Source organism: Stigmatopora nigra, chromosome 3 (assembly GCF_051989575.1).
Source record: "Stigmatopora nigra isolate UIUO_SnigA chromosome 3, RoL_Snig_1.1, whole genome shotgun sequence".
Taxonomy (NCBI): domain Eukaryota; kingdom Metazoa; phylum Chordata; class Actinopteri; order Syngnathiformes; family Syngnathidae; genus Stigmatopora; species Stigmatopora nigra.
Window position 1 is genome coordinate 7,464,703 of NC_135510.1, and position 22,854 is coordinate 7,487,556.

A 22,854-nucleotide genomic window follows, 5' to 3' on the forward strand; every position below is an offset into this window, starting at 1 on the left:
TGGACTTATTTTACTCTTCGACTTTCAACTTGTGACTGTCTGCATTTGAGTTTAACAAAATATATTATATTACCTAGAACATAAAGCTTTCAAGAATGTAGAGGACAAGATAGGGAAAAATACACAACAGTATTCTGTATATTACACACAGTCACATATAGAAATAATTCTATTTTTCCTGGGCACACTAAATTTCTTCTTGTGTTCTATCATCATCATTTGACAACATTTATGAAAACATTGCACATAACTTCTAACACCATGAGTCTTACTCGGGCAAAGTTACTCATTAATTACAATTCCTGTCTAATCTAACCAACTTTTATGCTTCATTCAACTTTATATTGTACAAACAAAAAAGTACCAACCAAAATCATGTAACATATGTCATTCAGATTCTGTAATAAACTATGTATGGTAAATGCAAGCGGTATCTCTGATGATTATTGTTGAAGCAACAGTGTTTTATTATATTCAAGGTATCCAGATGGAATTGCAATCCTGATTGTTAAGAGTGACATCAACACTAGCGAGAAAATAGAGCACCATGCGCCCTGGCAGGATCACCCATTCACCAAATTAAAACTCAATAAAATCTCTTTGTTGACTACGCAAGTACTTTTTGGCTTGCACATGTGCTTTACGTGCGTGTGCAAGACGTGGAGTCCCGCTAGTCAGAGCCCAAAAAGGTCTCGAATTTCTGTTTTCCTGACGTGTGATCCATAAATATTTGAAGTGGAACGTGCTTTGCTGCGTTGTAGGACAAATCTAATTAACCCAGAGCTTCCTTAGTTTCTCTGTCTCTGGGGGAGTGTGGATGTCTTTTACATTCCCAGTTCCTTTGCCTAAGAGAGTTGGAGTCCTCAATTGATAAGCATACACACAAAAAATACTATGGAAAGAGTACAATAATATAAGAGTAAATGTTTAACCAATCAAGGTTCACTATAGATTTTCCTACTATGTGCATATATTGATTTCAATTATGCCTTTTTAAAAGAACAATTGTTCTACAAATGTTATGAAACTACTGACATTCTGGTGAGTTGTGAGAGATAATTATTTGTCACGGTGATTGAATAAAATTTTCTACTAAAAACCAATCCATCCCATTGAAATGTAGTGACAGGCAGGACATTGAAATATTCCACTAGATAGCAGGAGGAATAATAAACCTATGTCATTCATTCATTCATTTTCCATATCGCACATCCTAGACTGGTCGCCAGTAAGCCATAGGGAACACAGAGAGTCAGAGAATCATTCTCACGCCCAATCATGGCATTCCCGAGCGGGAATCGATACCACGCTCGCCCGCACTAAAATCAAGTGAGCGAACCCTACGCCATCAGTTGTGTTACCATTTTCTTTAAATCATTTTTTCTGTCATTTTTTGACTGGTGATGAGAAATGAAATTTGGCTCATTTAAAATGCTGACTTTTCATGGCTCGATAAAGCAATAGGAAACACAGAGTGATCCCTTTGGATTTTTGTTTCAGAGAACCACCACAACCAGTAAACAACTAAAAAGAGACAATGATGCATTCATAGTATTTTGCACATCCAAGGAAAATCAGTCAACAGACACCCCAAGAAATTAAGTATATTATGATTTAGAAAAAAAAGCACCATTTGCAATTCTTTCTCTTCATTCAAAAGGTAAGCCAATTCATCTTCGAGGTTTCTGCAGGTTCACTTAAACAGTAATTTGTTGGACCAACACATGGTGGTAATACGAAACTAATAGTTGCATTTTGACACGGTTGCTTTAAGACCACAAAAAAACAAAAATGGTTCCTGTGTCTCATCCAGATAACGTTTCACCTCTTAGAACAGCACTCTACAGTTGCCTGTGTAGTCATACAGGATAGGAAATATGGTGCCTCTAAAATCCCTTAGTGTAGTTGATTCCCAGATAGGCCTCCAATCCTTTTAGCCCGACGAGACCATGAGGCCTCTTCTTCTCCCCGCCAGTGCAACAGCGTCCAATTGAGGAGACCACTTGGGTGAGGACGTAGCCAATGCATGGACCTCATTCATGAGACCCGGCCTGGTCGCTGATTTCATTAGTGTGCACCACACTATTAGAGCAGCCTCAGTTTGCTTTGCGCTCACTCCGAGCCTCACATTTCCATAAATGCTGGAAAGGATTGCGTTTCACGCACCAGGAGCACGTTCAAACCATTTCCTCCATAAACCACTGGTTTAACTTATTAGACATTTTCACAATAAATATAAAAGGCAAGTGTGGCCAGAGGCTCGTTCAAGGAAGTTGGCTCAAAAGCCACGTCAAAGCGAGGGGTGTTCTCTTACCCTTTGACAGAATGGCGAGTGCAACGTATCCCTTCCGTCAAGGAGTTGATTGAAATCAAAATAGGCTGTCTTTATATTTGTTCCTGTCCAATTTCATTGCTGCAGATTTGGATGTGTCATAAACAATTTTAGTGGGCTAGCATTCGAAAATATTAAAATGCCAAATATCAAATGTAGAAATTTGATCTAAGTGATCTAATTATTGGAAAAAAATGGACTCCAAAAAAGATATAAAAACTGGCACATGAAAATAAGGGAATCAAGGAGGAGTTGAAAATATTTAACTTTATGACTAAATGGAAATTAACAACTAAACGATTAATGATCACAATGCCTGTGTATATGGTTAGTAATACATAATATACTCTATGTATTCTATTTGAATAGCACAGTTTTCCATCTCAATGTACACATTTTTGTCAGAAAATAAAAAAAAATGAATCAAACCGTTAATGGACAAAATTTAGAATAGAAAAAGGTAAAGTATAGTGACTGATGAGAAGAAGAAAATAAACCACTGTGACCCTTTTTTCCCTGCATAATTTGAGCCAAATATTGTGTTTGAAATAAATAAATACAAAGGTTTTCTGGATGTGTAGCATTGCCAAAATATATATTACAAGCAACTAGCAGATTATATAACACATTTAAGGAATTAAATCTGAATACAGTTTCTTACATAAAAAAAGTAGTGTTAAGTTTAAAAACTACAATTATTGATAATTTGTGTGAAGGATACTAAAGTAAATACATATAATGGAGTAAATGTAACTCTTTACTCCCCACCTTTATAGACAACGTAATTTAAATGTAAAAAAAAAAAAAGCCATTCTGACAGTATACTTTTCAGATTCAGGCGACAAATGGTCTTCTTAAATGTTATTTCTTATGCTTGGAACAAAAATCCAAAGAAAAATGATCGAAATAGATCTCAATGAAACTTGATCGCAAATTGACATTTCATATGAGAAATCGGTAAACCTCGAGTGCTTTCATCATATCCTTTTACACTCAGTATTACTGCTGCTACTATTTTATCCATCCTAAACTATATATTACATCCTCACAAAACTAGAGACTACCGAATATTTCTGAAAACTTTGAGTGGCCAAGACTCACACTAAAGGAAAGCGAAGGCACGCTCCAGATGTTCTAGCACATGTGCAGCGAGGAATTAGATGAGACCTTGAATTACAATACAGTAAGCTTCCTCTACGCCTCTTAGAAGTGAGATTGGATTTCAGCGCATAACAACAGCACTGTGCCATCCAGGATGTACAATATAATGAGGAGTCCCAATTAGCAGCTGTTGGACAGCACCAAAGGTAGGAAGGAAAACAATATAGTTGCTATTGTGGTTTTATTATAGTGTTAGTAAAACCCATAAATGTGTCAGATAGTAATAAGATCATCAATGTGTGTTTTGATTCATTTAACTATAGCTGTAAAAAATGCCTCCTTAATATCTTCCAATTGGCTATTGCCCATTTAAGCCCATTTTAATTGTTTAGATGACTGACAAACGACTTGGACACCATTGAGGCGTAGGTGAATTTAATCACAGTAAAATTCCAAAATTTCAACGCGTTGCGTCATCAGAAGAAGAAGAAAAAAAATAAGGGTCTATAAATAACCCATTCTAAGTGGTATGGTGCTTAGGTTAATTCCGCTGATAAAGTCAGATAGGGAAAAGAAGAAAAAAAAAAACAGCACATATGAACCGGATGAGCTGACAAGCATCAAAGAATGTCTTTGTAGATAGAATAATTATTGAAGAACGATGCCCTAATGGATGAATACTGATTTGCTGATTTTTAAGCCTTGAAAAAAAATGGCCCTCTTCTCTCCTCTTTCCCTAATTAGGGCTTATCTGTGTTACTTGATGGTGACACACTGTGAGGTGGAGGAGGGAAATGGAGAACATACACGCTATGTCGTCAAGTCAGATAAAAAGTGTGTTTGCGTGTTTTCCTGTTGTAGTGTGTGTGTGTGTGTGTGTTTGTGTGTGTGTTTGTGTGTGTGTGTGTTTGTATGTGTGTGCGTTTGTGTGTGTGTGCGTTTGTGTGTGTGTGCGTTTGTGTGTGTGTGCGTTTGTGTGTGTGTGCGTTTGTGTGTGTGTGCGTTTGTGTGTGTGTGCGTTTGTGTGTGTGTGCGTTTGTGTGTGTGTGCGTTTGTGTGTGTGTGCGTTTGTGTGTGTGTGCGTTTGTGTGTGTGTGCGTTTGTGTGTGTGTGTGTAGAGAGAACATATACGCCATGTGATCAAGTCAGATAAGCATTGTGTGTGTGTGTGTTTAAGTGTAGAAAACATATACGCCATATGATCAAGTCAGATAAGCAATGTGTGTGTATTTTGGATTTTTCTTGCCTGTGTGAATAAGTAGCGGCTTGGTTAAGTTTTTTTTGTGTTTGCGTGCATATTTTTGAGTGCAATTCCTGCATACAGAACTACACATCATTTCATGTAGTCTGATAACAGTGTGTTTTTACGTCAGTGTGTTGGTGAGTGTTTTTGTGTGCGCGTGGCGTAGAAGAGTCTGGGTCTCTGATTGCCTTTGCCGGGCTTCCCACATTAAAGTGGTCTCTGCCCCGGGGTAGAGATTCCTGACTGCATGGCAAAATGGCAAATATGGTGAGGGAAAGATAGGGGGGGAGGAGGCGGTAATGTGGGCAGGGGGACATTTTTAGGTTAAAAAAATACAAAGAAAAAATTTTTTAAAGAAAGAAGAAACTGCCAAAACAACTCCCAGGCTTCATCTGGCCAGTATCCAACGGTCTGACACACACTTGTTCAGTCTCGTACAAACACACACACACACACACTGGCTGACTTCGGCCCCCGCCACATGTTCCTAAGTGCGGACCGCACAGGGGGTAGAATCCTACCACCGCAACCTCCCTGCCCCCATATCCCGTTCCTGTCTTCCCCCTCTCAGTTTTAATTGAGAAGACAAATGGATCTTTCAGAGCTCACGACCACGCCACCATACATCAGTCATGACAATGTTAGCTTTATAACGGCGGGCTCGCCGTGAGCCGAACCATATGCTTGGCCTGTGCCACACGCACGAGCAAACACCTCCGTACCATGCTAACGGCGCCTCACTAATTGCCTGTTGTTGTATTATTAAAGGTAATTTAAGCTCTAATGGAATTCATTCAACATTGTGCGTCAGCCCCGCCCACGCAGGCAAACAGCGTCGCCGAGGGCCCTCTGCTTACGACATTCTTGGAAAAAAAAAAAAAATCAAAATCACTTGCATACAAAAAAAAAAACGAGGTTACTGCAACCTTCTATTTTTGATGTATAACTCCAAACAACAACAACAACAACAACAGCAAAGGACATCAGTTAATGTTTTAAATCGCATTGGTTGTGAAATTACAAGATTCTTTACGTACTTCAGGCTACATAGTAAGCAGCTTTTAAACATATGACATCTTCAAGCCTTTTTAACATCCTTTTAACAAGAAATAAAAACATGACCAGGAAATTTATAGTAGCAGCTAAAAACCTGCAAGTTCTGCAAATATATTTTCATATTTCACATGGAATATACCGTCCCTTGTCATGGGTAGGGTTATAAGTGGCTATTTCATGCCTACGTAGGGTATTTCCTTAACAAATAAGGGCTAAGACCATGATTAAAAGTAGTTCTCATCAAACTGAAAAAATAAATGGAGTATAGATCATCAGTTGACTGTAACTGGCACAAATATAGCAGTAATTAAAATGTCCTCCACATTAATTTGAAGGAATGAAACAGGCCTGTGAGTTACAGTTTATTAATGGTGTAAAACGGTCATGTGAATGTGATAACACTGAATTATAATGCCGTAGACAAATATGATGGACGGTATCAGAATAGATCATCTTAAAAGAAACCCCGAACTCCCTGAGACACGTGAGAACATTTCCCAATACGAAAACTTCAATTCATGTTGTTGTGTGATCCACAGGAGACATTCAAAGGCTCCCTCTCTACATCAATAGAAGAACTTCTAAAACAAACTTTGTACTGTATGCCATAAAAAGTTGTAAAGCGCCCATGATCTTTGAATTCCATTTTATGTGTTTATTCAAAGTAATTATGCTTGAACCACCAACTTTAGGGCTGTGCAATATTTGGTCAAAGCTTTAGAGTTCATCATTGTGATGAAAGCGACTTATCATTTCTGAATGTTTCCTTAACAAAATGTTTGAATGTGTTGTACGTTTGCTTAGAATTTTTAATGATTGGGTTGAATTGATACCACCTATAGAATAAATATGATATGGTGACTGGAGATATGAATAAATCCAAATAAGAGTCGTCAGTGTATTTTTTTGCCTTGAGTGGCGCATGAAATCTTGCCAATAGGTCAGTCATCCAGAAGCTTTTTAATTTGTCAAAATGCAGTTTTGCTCCTTTATCATTAAAACACATGCTCAAACGTTTTTGTGCTCCTGATGTCAAACCCTCGACAGAAAAGTATACCGTCTCTAATCTGAAGCTATGAGGTGGAATTAAAAAAACGGTTTGAAAATCATGCAATGTGATTTTGAGGATTAATTTTCATATTTTGCCCAGCGTTAAGTTTCAAAATGTGTGCCTTCATGACTGCTATTATCAGTTTCCATTAAGCAGGTAGCCTTTCATTCATTCATTCATTCCTTTTCCTTGCTGCCTATCCTCACGAGTGTTGTGAAATTGCTCAAGCTTATCCTAGCCAACAACAGGCAGTAGGCGGCATACACCCTAAATTGGTTGCCAGCCAATCGCAGCAGAAAGTAGCCTGCTAACTCAAAATAAATAACTGCATGGCAGTCAATTTTGTTAACAGGCCTTGTGGCTACACTGTGCCAGTCAAGTTCAATTTTGCATGAATGTGTATATAAAAAAAAAAAAAAAATCTCCCAGCTCCAAGTGGCTAATCATTGATATTTGTAATTGTTTTTTTCTCATGTGTATTTAATCTCCAGTGAATTTTCAGTGTTTCTCCTTTGACACATTTCTCACATTTAGACTCCAGCACTTCCAACTTTACTCCTTTCTTTTTGCGTCAGTGCTGATGTTTCCCAGCATGCGAAGCCAACGAGGTACCCTGGGATCCTCTTAAGCTCTGTGAGTATAATTGCTCTTCTTCTTGGTCCTTGCTCCCATGCTTTGTCGTGCCCGGTGTCCAGCATGCCGATCCTCTGACTGGACTTATACTGTCATCTGGGGGCCCCAAAACACCAAAATAACCATCCTCCCTCCCCTCTCTGGTTCACTTTCTATGCTACCGTACAACATTGACATGGCTACAACAAAATAGAAAATCCCATCAGTGATTCTATAACTATTAAACAGTCTTTCACCTACTCCTTTCCTCTCAACAAATTGTTGCTGCCCTCTCTCTCTCTCTCTCTTTCTCTCTCTCTTTCTCTCTCTTGTTCCCAGAGGCATGTGAACCACAGCCAGGGTTTTTATCAGCAGTCTTCCAGCAGGCCTTCCCTGGAGAGGAGGCTACAGGAAGTTGTACGATGATAAAACTGGACCATTAGTTGGCCAGCACTGGACCCTAGGGTTCATTAGCCCTTTCCTCCAATCTCACCGTGTGACTGTATCACAACAAAGACCTTACAGCTTGAGTTACGCCCTATTATTATATTAATTACAACTAATTGGTCATTTGGAATATTAAATAATTTCTAAGGAGAGGAAACATTGGTGCCGGGTATACTGACATTCTAGTGGTAATGCATAAATAATCAAATGCTGGATAAATGACTTTTGCAAACCAAGTCAACTCAGCTTCCATTAAACAAAAACAGTAAACATTATAAAAATTAGTTAAATCTAAGTAAGAGCGTAGTGGCGCATTATGGTCGGAAAATTCAACTGGCTAAAATTTACTGTCGTTTTTAAAAAATATATCTTTACACTTGTAGCAAGAATGGAATATCATCAGAAAAACAATACAGGTGCTATTAAAAAAAAAGTCATGCTAGAAAAAAAATTGGGTGACTCAAATTCACAACAAATTCATCTGGCATCCTCAAATACATTGACCTTAGTGGTTTTGCAGTATTTCTTCTCCAATTTTACAAGAATGGAGGAGGCTGAACGTGCACTTAATCCTGAACAGCATTAAGGTATTACTCAGCATTTTGCCAAGCAAAACAAGTGGGCGTAACAACTGAGGAAGGCTGTCAACAGCTGCCGACAAGGTGACGTTACAGCCTTGAACGCTACTGATGAAGCACCCAAAAACAGTACATAAAAATCACGCTGTTCTGGCCCTGGAATAGCAGAGCCAAATAATTATTTGGCAGCCACACTCACGAAAGCGATGACAACTGATAAAAGGAGCAGCTGGAGACAAGAGCAACAATTCAATGCTATTAAACGTCTGAGTACAGACAAGCTTAGGGAAACAAGAATTGATGTAACAATTATTTGGTGTTAAGTAGAAAGTCAAATTCTGCTTTGGAGTAAAGTGGCACATGGAAGAAACACATTTTTAGAATAGAAATACAGTTGCCAAAGTCTGCCGTCCATCTGAGCCGTGATGCTAAATCATGGTGAAGCGTTGCTGCACATTTGTCAAACGTAGCGACACCTATGCCGCTACTGTCTCACCCCGTTGTTTAAGCATAGGCACATCACGGTTGATCTTTATAGCTTTCAAATATATAGCCCATAAATAATGTGAATGTGTGTCAGAGTTCAAATCACAGATTAGAAACAAATCCATTCATTTTTACAGGGACGACGGATTATTTTTAACCCACATGCAAAATGTAATAACAGGACTTCATTGAAAAATAAGGAAAAATGTAAAGCTGGCATGAACATTTGTTGACATTTTTAACAATAATTTCAATTTCAAGCAACAACTCACATGGAGGTATTGGCGACAACTGCAACGAGCCACCGAGCAAAAAAAGTAATCCCAATATTATATCACAAAAAGCCAATAATAAATAACAAACAACATGCCTTTTGTTCCCTTGATATGCCCACGAAGACACTGCCAACGTCATCCTAAAATCTTATTTTACAACTAAGAAAACTTTTTTCTTTTTTTTCTTTTTTACCAGCAAAGCATTTAAAGGATGTCTGAGCGAATGGAAGCAATAAAATGTGTTTTGTTGCTGCAGACATTCCTTTGCCAACCCAGGGAGAGCAGTCAAAATGACCCCGACAACAACAAGCATCCCTAATCCCCCCGTCGTCGTCTCTCTGTCCATGGCAGCACATCAGCCAGTTTCCTTATCTGGTCTCCACTCAATTACCCTGCGTTACAGTGTGTATTGGAAACCTCAAACATGCAGCCTGTGGGGAGCTTGAACTAAGAGGAGGCACAAGCTATTGATGGCCCTTTCAAGACCCCTTTAGTTTCTAAAAGACCAAAGTCAACTCATGTTTATGGTTCTCTACGACAGAAAAATCAATCCCTTAAAATGTAGCCCCAATAGAGTAGTCTTAAACTCTTCCTTTATAAAGTACTGATTATTTCAAGTAGATAAATTACAGGTTGCCTAGTAAAATAAAGGTATTTTCAATACAGATATTGCAGTAATGGTGGAGTGACAGCAAGTGTGAAAACTAATCCATGAGATATGCAACCCTGTTCTAACCTCAATGAACAACATTTGAAAGTTTTGTGGCTTCAACATTTTTGTTTAAAAAAATATATATATGGAAGATATATGCCATCATGACCTACACAAAATCATCAAATAGTTATTTTTAAAAAAGCAACTGCAAATCTATAATTGTGAATATTTAAATGTATTAGAAGAAACTAACGTGCATGTGCTTAAATCTGCTATGCTCATGTGTCACATCACCGGCTGAGTTTGTGGTTGCAGCGGGCCTTGTAGACTGAGGCCCATCGTACAATTCCCTTGTAAATTCCCTTAAGTGCGTTTCAGGGTGGGTCATACTGTATTCCCAACAGCATTAAATGTACTATGCGGTAATCTAATACCTACAGTGACTTTACAGTCAATTGAAGACAGTTTAAAACCATTACTTATTACAAATACTTATGAAGGCTTTTTCAGCACCTGTTGAACCCTGTTTAATTTTATTCTGAGGCTATCCAGAAATAAATTGATTATGTGAAAGAATTATTTACTCAGATGTTAGATACATTATTACAAAGAAATGTTGTCTGGCCCTCATTTAGTAAGGCTCTCACGGACTTTAAAAAGACAAGAATATGCAGCTTGATATTATACATGACTATTTAAAAATCACAATGTGCCACTGCGGTGGATATGGCAGGGAGGACAGCAAAGAGAACATGTTGTCTGTCTCTTGTTCCCTCCTTTTAAGGTAACACTGGTGTGGGAGCTTTGTTCTGCGCCAATGCTGTGGCAAATTAGTAGAATTGCACAGCACAGAGTTTCGCGATTTATATAATTTCACACACAGGAAACAATGTCGCATTAAAAGGTGTAGGGAAGCTTTGTCTAAAACACCTCACACCAAAAATAATCTAAAAATTTGAAAAAACAAAACTTTCATTTCATTTTAATGAAGTGAAATAGCCGAGAAAAATGTCCCTAAAATGCTATAATTCTAGGAAGTAGATAAAATTGCTGTGAGGAGACTTTTTTTAAATCTAAAATTATTATACCCGATAATATGCAAGAGTTTCAGATAGGCCAACATTGCTTGTGGTGTCCATTATAACATGACTCAAGTCAGAGCATTTGAAAATCCTTTCTGGAAATAATGATTTCAAAATCAATCCACACATTCCTCTAGAGCCACTCGCCAAAGAAAAAAAAACTTGAGATATCATCCCCACCTTTGGTGCAAAAGAGCTCTATGCTGAAACAAATTGATTTGTTGACCTCATCACCTTCCTACTCGCAGAAATGTACAGCCTATGTCAGACTGGGTGAGATTGTCAAGTGATCCATCATGGAGACTTTATCTCCCTGTCAACACCCAACTGCTTTCAAGAGCTATCACACCCTCGGTGACAGCATCTCCTCACCTGTCCATCCATCACAACTTAGACGTATCGCAACGTGTTTATCAGCAATTAGGGCAGCAGGGCTGAGGGGGGGTTCAGACTGAAACCAGCTGGGTTAGAGCACTGAGTCAAGACTGGACAGCTGATCTAAGCTCCAAAGATGATATGATATGCTCATTGGATGTTTTTTTTCGTCCAAAAAATATAGCAGTAATGCAATAATCAAGACATTGTTCAAGCTGCCCATCAAGAATATCAGCTTACTTCACTACCAAATTTATCTATACAGTACATAGTATGTGTACAGTATGTACACATGTATATATTGAGGATTGTAAAAATCATCTCTTCCTCTGGAAATGTCTGATTAAAAAAAAGAAAGAAAGAAAGAAAGACTGGGATGTTTTCATTGGCAAGTTGTCATTCCATTTGGTATTAAGTATAGTAGAACATCCAAGGTCAGAAAAAATTATGGGAAACTGGAAACAATTTTCCCCGATTAAGTTGATGGGGGGGAAACGGGAAATCTATTCGAGGGTCAAACAGTCACCGCTATAAAACTATTAACCTCTGTATAATTGTTAAGGTAATGTGAGAGATTGAACTGTGACACAAATGTACACATGTTCAGGCTAACTATAAAAGTGTACCTCAAATGACCTTAAGTTATAGCATAGGATAATCCAGACATTTCTTTGCAAATGATAGGATTTTGGTACAAAAAAAAGCAGACCAAAATACATATCTTTGACAAATTTATGCACAAATTGATGTGCGTTAAACTTAGCAGCCAACACACACCTGCGACCATATTAATGGCCTTTCGTTAATTAATGCCAGATAAGTATGTTGTAGTAGTCTTACTAAAAGGTGTGTTTAGAACTACTGTACCTGAAAACACCGGTTAGTGAAACCAGTACTTTGACACTAGAGGTGGGAGTGTGTCCACATTGCTAAAGAAAACACCCCAAAGTCAACATGAATGCCACTGATTAGTGTATAGATACATATTTGTGTGGCTCCACATGTGCAGAAATTTGGACAGGGTCGCTCATGTTCTTCATGTGTGTTCCACGTGTTCCAACCACATTTTTGCAAATATTTACAGCGGGTGTAAAAGGCTCTTGATCTCGATGCACTGTTTACTCTCCTGTTTGCTCTCATTCAGACTTTTTTTTATGCTGCCTGAGTGATGAGGGCATAGAATCAAGGAATAGCGGGGTGCAGAAAAAGTGCAAACCAGGTCAGCCCAAAAGTGAGCAAGCAAGGAGAGCACCTACGACAAGGAGTTAGAGGGCTGAGGGGGGCGCTTTCAATGTGATGGATGACTAGTCACTTAATAGGAATGAAAAGCTTGATCCACCAGTCTCTTATTTGGCAAAGTCCCACCATGTAGTAGTGAAGTGAGGCTCATTGGCCTAATTGTAGAGTCATTTGACATCTGCTGACATCTGAAAATGTATTAGCTACCCCTGCGGGAGGGAGGGGGAGAGGAATGGAGAGCGGAATGGGCGAGAGGGCGCTTGTAATGATCCCTGCTTGATTTTGAAATGACGCTTTGGGTGTGCATGCCACTGCAATGAGAACAAAAACACGGATCCCATTACAGAACAAAGTATCACATTTGTGGTCTTTGTCATCAGCGTGTGCTGCAGTTTGATCAATGGTCTTTGTGTGGTGATAACATGAAGTCATGTGTTACTGAAACTAATGAGCTTTGCTGCTGGGTGGCCTGCTGGACACCTCAAACAGACACACACAGATACGCATACCCCCTATTCACTAAAGCCCACACTGTTCTGCAGAAAAACACATCCACCTTTAAAGCACCCTTACAGACACATTCTCATTTACATATGGAGCCTATCCCAGCTAACTATGGGCACAAGACACGGAACACCCTCAATTGGTGGCCGGCCAATTGCAGGGGACAGGGAGATGGACAACCCTTCATGCTTACACCCATACCCAAGTGCAATTTAGAGTGTTCAACCAGCCTACCCTGAGTGTTTTGGGGATGCAGGAGGAAACCAGAGTACCGGGAGAAAACCCATGCAAGCCCAGGGAGAACATGCAAACTCCACATTTCATTCTCCCTTTCCGGAGAGAGCTGGTGGAGGAGTTAAAAGGTACCTGTTGAAAATGGGAGAGCAAGAACCCCCAATTTTTAAAGTGCCAACTTTCCTCAGTAGAGTCCTTCAACTCTATACCTCCACATTCCATCCAGTACAAAAGCTTCTGTTCTCTTAAAATGGTGAGGAAACGGAGCTACAGGCCAGATTCCTCTCCCCTGTCCTGGCAAAACTTGTGGAAGAGGCCTTAAGATCATTAGCAGGGCTGGCATGGGTGCTCGAAAGAGATTTGCTGAACATGCCACTATTATCCAGTAAAAATGAACACTGCTTTTCCCTGAAACTAATCACGCTGCCAGTTCTATCCTCTTTTTTTGAAAACGGCAGCTGTCAAAATAGTTCATATAACACCAGCAAGGCAGCAGAGACATGTTCCAATTCTCTGTCCATATATGATTGCTTATCCTGGTATGCTAAAGATCTCCGTGGCCACCATCGTACTCTGCAGACGACCTTGCAACGGGGCCGCTTGATAGTCAGACTTTTGTGCTCAGTGCAAATCGTTAATAACAACTTAACTGGCTAGTCTTCAAGCCAAACATTAAGCAAACGCAATAAACAGAAGCAAAAAAAATTGCTGGCAAAAGCTACAGATTAACACAAGGAGGAGGAAAGACTTTAAAAAAATGAGGAAAAAAAATGTCCTCTCTATGCACCATTGCATGACATCACAGCACTCCCAGCTTCCATTAGTGCCTAATAAATGAAGGCCTAACTAGCCAGAGTGGGTGGGAAATATAGAGGCAGGCGATGGGGGTGCCGCCACCTCATGGCTCTGTCAACTCCATCAAGAACACTTGAATGCGAGGGGGTAGTGGGAGCGAGGAGAGGTTTGCAGCAAAGCAAGGGTGGAAGGAGGCTAAAAAAACCTCTCGGCCCATTAGAGAAATCAGGCCGGGACTCTAAAAACACCCTGAGAGCATAGAGGCCGAGTGGCCCTGATGTAAACATACGGTGGGTGGCAGCCCCCGAGCGCTCTGACAGCCAACGGCGGCCGTGATGGATCTGCCGAGTTATCTCATTTTCCACTGTTTTAATTAGAGACTGGGCTATGAGCCTCAGCAGCTGGCTCTGCTGTACTGACTCCTGTGGCCTGACACGGAAAAATGTCCAATGATATGGCAGCCAAGTTCAGTCTGTCCACCGACAGGCGATACACAATAAAGTTGATAAAATATAAAGAAAGAACACAAGACAAAATGCTGTAATGAACGCAAGCATTTCTCAGTTCATGACTACTTTTTACAATTCGTTGTCAAGAATTTGGGAGCCGAGCACTTGTTTAACAGATTCTCTTTGAAGTTCTCAGGTTGGGGGTTCAAATGCGGGGTTCAGCCAGTTACAAATGCCGCCCCATACAAAATTTTCAAGGTTGCGAAACACCGATATGCATATGGCCGTTCCAAAATACGAAAACAAGATCCATGTAACAAAATCCCCTAAGAACGTAAATAGATGTCCTGTGTGCATTATTCATTTATTTGTTTTAAATTTCCTGCATCCTGCTTAACACCTTTCTGACTTCCGATTGGAGCTTCACAACAGCAACCTTAATTTGATCCTTGTTTGTTGTCATTGGGTTCTTTAAAATTATTGGCATGGAGAAAATTAGGTTTTATCTAGATATCCTGGTGTCCAAATGTGTAAGGCACAGATGAAGAGGACTGAACAACTCAAATTGAAGCAGGAAATTTACAGATTGATTCCTGAATCAAACACCTGTTTTCATTTCTCCAATCAGTGCAGTGAAGCGCAAGTTCTGCAAAAATGTACAGAAATGCAGTTAGATACTTGCATATGGAGGAAGGCAATTCAGGTCTGTGATAAAATGCTGAGGTTCTAAACTTTAGACCTTCGTGCATTTTGCTAAGATCACTCTGCAGACTGATATTAGCTAAATCGCAGTAGGTCAGGAAGAGACCTATGCAGGTGGGTGTCATTGGACGAAGCATGTGCTGCCTTTTTGAGACATTTGTTTGTACACATGATGAGTTAGTATTCGCGCCAACAGGATGTTTGGGGCCTGAACATGTGTGAGTGGGTGGGCTGCGTAAGGGGTTGGAAGATGTAATTGTAACCCAATAAATGACATACCACCCACCAAATATGTATTTGTATTCAATGACTTCGGAATATACAGTATAGTGCAGCTGCTGGAAGAAAAAAAAGGACGCCCCACTCCAGAAAAAAAACTCTTGGAAATGCTGCAAGCGTCAAATGGCCATCAGTAATGATCGGATTTTAACGTACTGCTCAGAATGTTCACTTTTTCCACATTTCACACACGCAGCGTCAGTTTGATGTATGTCGGGGGAATCTGGAGTCAGTAATCAAGGCGATGAACGGGGGGGAGCAAGGCGGATAACGCTAGACGAGTGAAGAGGTGATAAAGACAATTCAAGTGAGAAGAAAAGAAAGGTGAAAGCGTGTATGTTCATCACTGCACCGTGGGCAATCATTTGGGATTGATTTGATTTACTAATGCTTTAATCGAGAAACACGCACTGCGAACATCTGTTGCCAATAGCTGAAGAGTAGAAGCCAAGACAAACCATTTCTACATCACACGGTCAGAAATGCCAATAACAAGAATCCTCAGCCAAAAGATCTTGGTCATCTGAAAATTGAGGATCTTGAACTGACATTATTATGCCACAAATTATGATTGGGCGCAAAGAGCATTTCTGTGGAGGAGTAGGGAGCATTACCAATCAAAATGTGAACAAGTGCACCAATCAATTCAATGCTACTCAAGTTGGAATGTCAAAAGTGAGCATTCCTGAATTTACAGGAATTCTGCAAGTCGGACAAGTAGCTTGACGAATGTTTATTCATTTACACACAAAGAAAGGGGAATAATGAAGTTGCATTTTTTTAAAGTGTGTGACAATTAGGATTAGAGTTCCAGCTGCACACTTAGCACTTTGCAAAAGGCAAAAAGGAACACGGTCTGACAATGAACATACGTATTTGTCGCTGGGCTGTCCAGAAAGTGGAAACTACAATCAGTGGTTCTCCAAGGAACAATTTGCCTGTGAAAGAGTCCTGCATGATGAAAATGAAATTGATCACCCACATTGTGGAGCATGCACGATGCAAATAAGTGCAATGGTAGGAGTGTAAATAACTGATTATGTAAATATGATATTGATACTTTGGATAAGAATTTCCTTTTTACCAATAGTCGCAAGTCAATGATCCACAACAACTGATGCATTAAATGACTCAAAATTGATCTTACTGTGACTTAATACATTTGAAGTGTCAAAATTCAATGTGTCTTGCAAGTTCAAGTAGTTAGTTATTCATCAATACCGAAGCCGCTAGTCACAGTTCATTCATGTCAGACAAGTGAGCCGGTAGCAAAGGCTCAGCTCTGGGCTAGTCGTTTAGGGGCCCTACCACAACCACATTCACTCGGGAGTTGAACTTCTTAGGTCAATTTCGACAAAGCCCTTAAGTGTAATAGAAGGAAAAGTTATGTTATATTTATGGTGCGGATCGAATTGCTCAGGTTAAATTCTATGCATTTCTTAAATGCAATGTAAAGAACATTTACATTCCAAAAATTACAATTTAACAGGCATGATGATTCATTTCCAAATATGCCTGAATTGCCTGATTAAGCCCATCTTCATATTCACCTAAAAAACACAGCTAATTTACTTGCCAAAAATGTTGTTCCATAAAACCCACGAATTGGCATTTTCTTAGGGACAATTGTGAGAAAATACTGTCCGAGTCAGATAGCACATTTCAGTTGGGGCTAGCTCCAAACAATGCACGTCCACACACCCCGTCTGTGTGACTTAGTGACCCTAAGCGCCCTGCAGGGACTTTCTTAGCCAGGCTGGGTCTGAAACCACTCCAGCCCTGACCCCCATTCATTTGGACTGACCCGTCTTATCGGCTCTGCCAGTTCGGTACCCCTCCCGCTTTCCTCCCCCTCGGTCCCGCTTGCCATCAACCGCACCCGTCAATTCTTTTTTCCTTCCCCTACACTGACACGCATACGAAACCACATGCAGTGGGAAAGAAAAGCGTGCCGACTCCGAGCTCTTGGACAGCGCGCTCCTGTGTCAAGGCCACGGTTGCAGATCGGGAGGCCAAGAAATCAGGCCTTGTGGAGGGTGATTAATAAAGCTCAGTGAAAGGCCACAACATGGAGGGAGCATTCCACCCAGGCCAGGAGTGACGGCTCACACACACACACACACACATGGCTTTCGCGAGTGCTTCCTCACGTCTCTGTGAAGCCTCACTTTCAAGCTACTGCGTTTAATCACATGCTCGCCTGCAACATCTCCAGACCTAATTAACATCGAATGGTGTGGCGAGACTCATGCACGCATGCTCTCATGAGCAATCTGACCTTTTACTTATGTATGGATTAGCAGCGATGCCTGTGAGATGCAAACAGTCGCTCACGTAGGAGGATACCGCACACGAGGAGCAGAGCCTCAGTAGCAAATCCCACAGGAGGATGACAATTATTTGCAGAAATGACATATGATGTGGAACATTGACAAATAAAAGTATGGGAAAGTCACATCCAGGATTGGGAAAGGATATCAGTGGCATCAAATGATCGGTTTCATATATATATTTTTTTTAACAGCAATCAAAGTTGAAAAGATCCACAGATGGCTTCAAAGACATGCTTGACATTTTCCTGAATCTAGCTTTAGGGGTTTTGGCAAACTTAATTGAGAAAAATATAATAATCTTTCACCATGACTGACACTCAGAAAAATGTTCCAAATCTTTATAAAATGTGAAATTACTCTTAAAGCTACTGATAGGAATGTTAAATACTATTTTGTAATTTTGAAAATAGCAGAGCAGTAGTCTGATGAAAGAACTAGGTTGAACCCAAGGCCTCTAACTAGCTGATTGCCTTGCTAAAAATTAATTATAATAACTTCACTTGCAATTGGTTAGTGCTTGAACTGACTATAGGTTGTTTTCAGGCGATTGTTTGCTCAGTATGGTTAGCAGTCGTCTAAATACCTTACATAAGACAAACAGAGGCACAAACAGACAATCACACGCTACACTGCCAATAGGACCAATATCAAAACAACCAATCAGGCCAGGATCTAAATTTGTTGTGTTTTGTCGGAAGGGATTTTTCCCCTTCGGTTTAAAATGCCCAAATCCAGAAAAAAAAATGCTTCAACGGATATGCCAGTATCCTTTACATAAGATGCTTCACTTGACCAGCAAAGTGCGATAAGTACCCTGAACGAGTCGATGATAGACAACGGAAAGATCCTCGCACAAACAAGGCATCAAGCTCGAAACTGTGGCCTTTATTGAGAAGCATGCTTTGAGGTGACTTGGAGTTGCTCGCGACCTTATCAAGACGGCTTGTGCCGACTTAGTTTGAGTTTTCCCTGAGACAGCAGCAGGCCGCGTGTTTTTCAGTATTTACGTGAGTGTTTACACATGTGTACAGGTCCTTTAAGAGGTTTACATATTGAAGGTAATAGGATAACTTTCCTAGAGAGAAACAGGTGCTTATCTTGTCAGAGCTGTTGTGTTAAGTCGATCTTTGACCTCAAAGTTAAGAGACAGTTGAGAATTTAAAAGAAGAAATATGCACATAACACCCATTATCCTGCCGACTATCCTTAATTGGGACAAATGAGTAAATATGGAAATTGTTGGCGAGATTGGGATTTATTTTATAACTATTACTGAGAGACCCTCATTGGTGTTCGCTGAACAGGAAGAGGGAAAAAAATGACAGGATGTCTATGTTTTAACCAAGATTTTGAGTGCTGTCTTTTGGGGGTTCGCCAGTAATTCAGTGGATGGTTAAGAAGGGGGTGGGCTGGGGGGTTAACAGGAAAAGCTCAACGCTGTGTGGGGTCCATTTCCTATGGTAGGGCTATTGATTTTCAGAAATCAAGCATTAACATTTTACAATTTAACTGTGAGACGTACAAAAAAATGATAGTTATGAAACAGTGTAATTTAGAGCAGTATTGTTTTTTTTTTTCTTTCCACATTCTATTAGAGCTATAAAAACATATATATGATACTTAAAAACGCATCACGTTGTTGCGGCTCGGAAAAATAAATGAATGCAAGAATGAATAGACAATGTCAGGAAGTGGTTTAAACCTTTGGTGCAGACTGCCTTAAAATAATTCAAATCTACTATGATTTGCCCACTTCACTTTCAACACGCTGCAAAATGTCATCATCTCAAGAAAAGATGAAAACGTGATTCCATATTCTCAGCACAGCTAAAGAATCTACACATAGCCTAGCATCTGTTTACATTTCAAAATCGGATTCAGTTCCTTTTTAAAAGACTTTGGAATTAAAAGTCACTCACCGCTCAATTACACGTTCGAATTCAATTCTTTCTTATTTATGTGACTTCAAAATAAATGTTTAACCCTTTCCCCCACAGAAAGAAGCTGTCAAGTGTCTGGCGTTATTTCAACTGAGCCCGCGTGTCTCCAAACTAATCTCCGGGGCAAATAGGGCTGCGGATGTGAGAGGGGAAGACGGTCTTGCAAACAGCCCCTAGGCTCAAAGTAAATCTGGGATGGAGGGAGATAATGAGCGGCAGGGATGAAGTAGAGTTATGGAGGTCTTATCACCCGAGCCCCTGGGTCAGGCGACACTGCTGGTGGTCACGTTCGACGAGATATTTCACAAATACACACTCTTGGACTTTAGTTGCGGCATTTGTACTCATGCGCACTCCAAAAAGTGGCAGAAAAAGAAACAAACGTGTGAAGAAATGATCCCGGTTTCCCAAGAAATGTAGGTACAATTATTTGCATGTGAATGCAGCTCTTGAGTGACGTCCTACAGTAGGTCCACTCAGGATCTTTGTGGGGGTCATGTGGGGGAGACGCAGACAAAGTGCAGTGTGGGGCTGGCCAGACCTCAGGCTGTGATTTGTTGAAGTGCACGAGACGGGAGTCAACCACAATCGGAATCAATCACCTTGGTGGCACCAACGTCGATAATACCCCAATTTTTACGTGCACTTACAAACAGCCATTAATTATCCAGAGACAAAACAAGCCAAATGTTAAGCCCCTGTCACGCTTCGAGCCACGGTATGCTTTTCCACCAGCCAACAACATTGTTGTGCTCTGGATTTGGTGGTAACCCAGTGTGGAAGAGGATCTTACTTTAGGAGGCTCACGTGGGGATTCCAGCCAAGATGAGACAAGCCAGTATTGTCTTACAATTACCATACTTACTCCAAGCAACCCGCAGACTCAAAAGCTGATGGAAAGATTGATTGGGGGAAGTTAATCGCTATTTGATACGGTGGAGTTAATTCAATGAAGTGTTTGGGGATTGAAATGGCATCAGTCGAGTGTGACAAGCAACAGAATGGCTTCCTGATAATTAGTCATCTCATCAGGTAACACATAAATTACAGACTATTAGGGTATTCCCAGTAACAGTGGGGAAAGGAGGAGTAGGATTCTGGCTTTAGGGTGTCAGTATGTCTCCCATTATGGTTGGGCTGCGTGGACAGAGGAACTCTGCCTGCCTGCTTGCTTGCCTGCCTGCCACAGCTTTATTTATTTGACTGTCTTTCATCTGCAAACCGCCACAATCTACATCAGAGGAAAATCCGCTCTGCATATTCCATAGGTGTCATTTAGGATTGATTCCCTGGAATTAGTAGAAGTCAAACGAAACCATGTGGCTGTCGGTCTGACCATCTGTCCGTCTTTCCCCAAGACAAAGTCCATAACTATGCACTACAGGAAGTTGCTTCTTCGACATTTTTTCATTTTAGCTCAGTAGCAGCAAAATCATTCTGTCAATTGAATTATTTACATTTATTCACACACTGACATTGAGCTGATGATTTTTAGAAAATATAAAAATTCTAAAATTATATAAATTATGTTATGTTCAGAAATTATATTCGAGTCTTCCAATAAAAACAGCTTTTCAAATATAAAAAGTTATTAAAAATATTATTTCTACCTCAAAAGAAATAGTGGTTAAAATACTAATCGTAAAATTAACATAAGCAACAAAAATGTATATGTACAAATAAATAAGAATGTACAAATTCAGATATTGCCTGTTAAAAACCAAATATTTACTATGCTTACTACTTTAATTCACACAAGCCATTCTACAAAGAGGACGAGGGAATGTCAACATATGAGAATTCTGCAATTTGACATGCAGTGAAAGTCCTACTGAATTTATTAAACTGCAAAAATTACATTTTGCTTGTGCAGGTCGAGACCACCTCCGGGATTGTATGTTTTTCAAGTTCCTACTGAAGTCTTTGTTGACTGAAACGTTGACATTTCAATGAATACTGTGTGGTCATGTGACTGACTGAATCCATGAGCTTTATTAAATTAAGAGAAATGTCAAACTTTTGTCAAAATCCTTTTTCTTTTTGGCTTATTTCGTGTTTATTTGAACAAGTACATATGCTACCACAAAGACAATTGAGGACCACACTTGTAACATAGCTCCAGTATTACAGCCTATGCCATAGCGCTAATAGTATTTTTCAATGCCACTTTGTATGTATGAACAGCAATATTAACGCAGTCAGGTTAGACATACTATTGCATGTATTTAAACAAAACACCGGCTATCGCTAAAAATCTCCCCGCCAAAATCCTATTGAGTTTTCATGCAACAGTATTTTGAGGCAAAAGACATGAATTTAAATTAGGGGAAAAAAAACCTCACTGTAAACTGACTGCATCACATTATTTGCTCTTTTTAAAGTAGCCATTGAACCCAAAAACACATCCAATGAGCCAGCAAACATCCATCGACTAATGGCCAGCAAACACGTTGCCACGAACCTTCCTGTCGACATTCAAGACACACTCAACATCCCATTTGTGACTGTGTTTACTCTTTACGTACACATTAATAAAACAAGCACAAAACCTTTGCTGATCGCAGCGTTTTTGCACGATTTTTACGGCAACGTAAACTCATCCGTATAAAAACGCAGGATGTTTACAATCGGAATGTAGTTTAGCATCATGACGTTTGAATGTCCTTCATAGAGCCATTGCATATGATGAGGACGCATCCCACCAAATGTCTCCAAATGTCTGGAGTAATCAGGAGACTCCTATAAAATGCTGAGATACAACTTTTTTTTTCCAATCACAAGAATAAACATGAAGAAAAAGACCTTTAATTTGCACTGAAATGGAATCAAGAAGCTTGAGGCCCTCTCCTGTGGCAAGCCTGATTACTTAATCATAGGTGATAAGCATAACTATCAATCAAATTCTCTGACAAGAGTTACAAGTCAGGAGAATTTTTGCCCAACTCGAAAACGTTGGTTCTTATTGAGGTGGCCCATGTTTGTGTGCGCGCAAGCGACTATGTACGTGGAAAGCAATGAGGTGTTAGTTATGTCTATTTATAGAGGATAAGTGTAGTACAGATCTATCTTGATAGCACAGTTATAAT

General features: G+C 39.9%; 1 long non-coding RNA gene across 5 annotated transcripts in view; it reads right to left on the minus strand.

Moving 5' to 3' along the window:
* LOC144194047 (uncharacterized) overlaps positions 1 to 22,854 on the minus strand; it is a 66,138-nt gene that overhangs the window by 42,069 nt on the left and 1,215 nt on the right. The gene's annotated exons all lie outside the window — the stretch shown is intronic.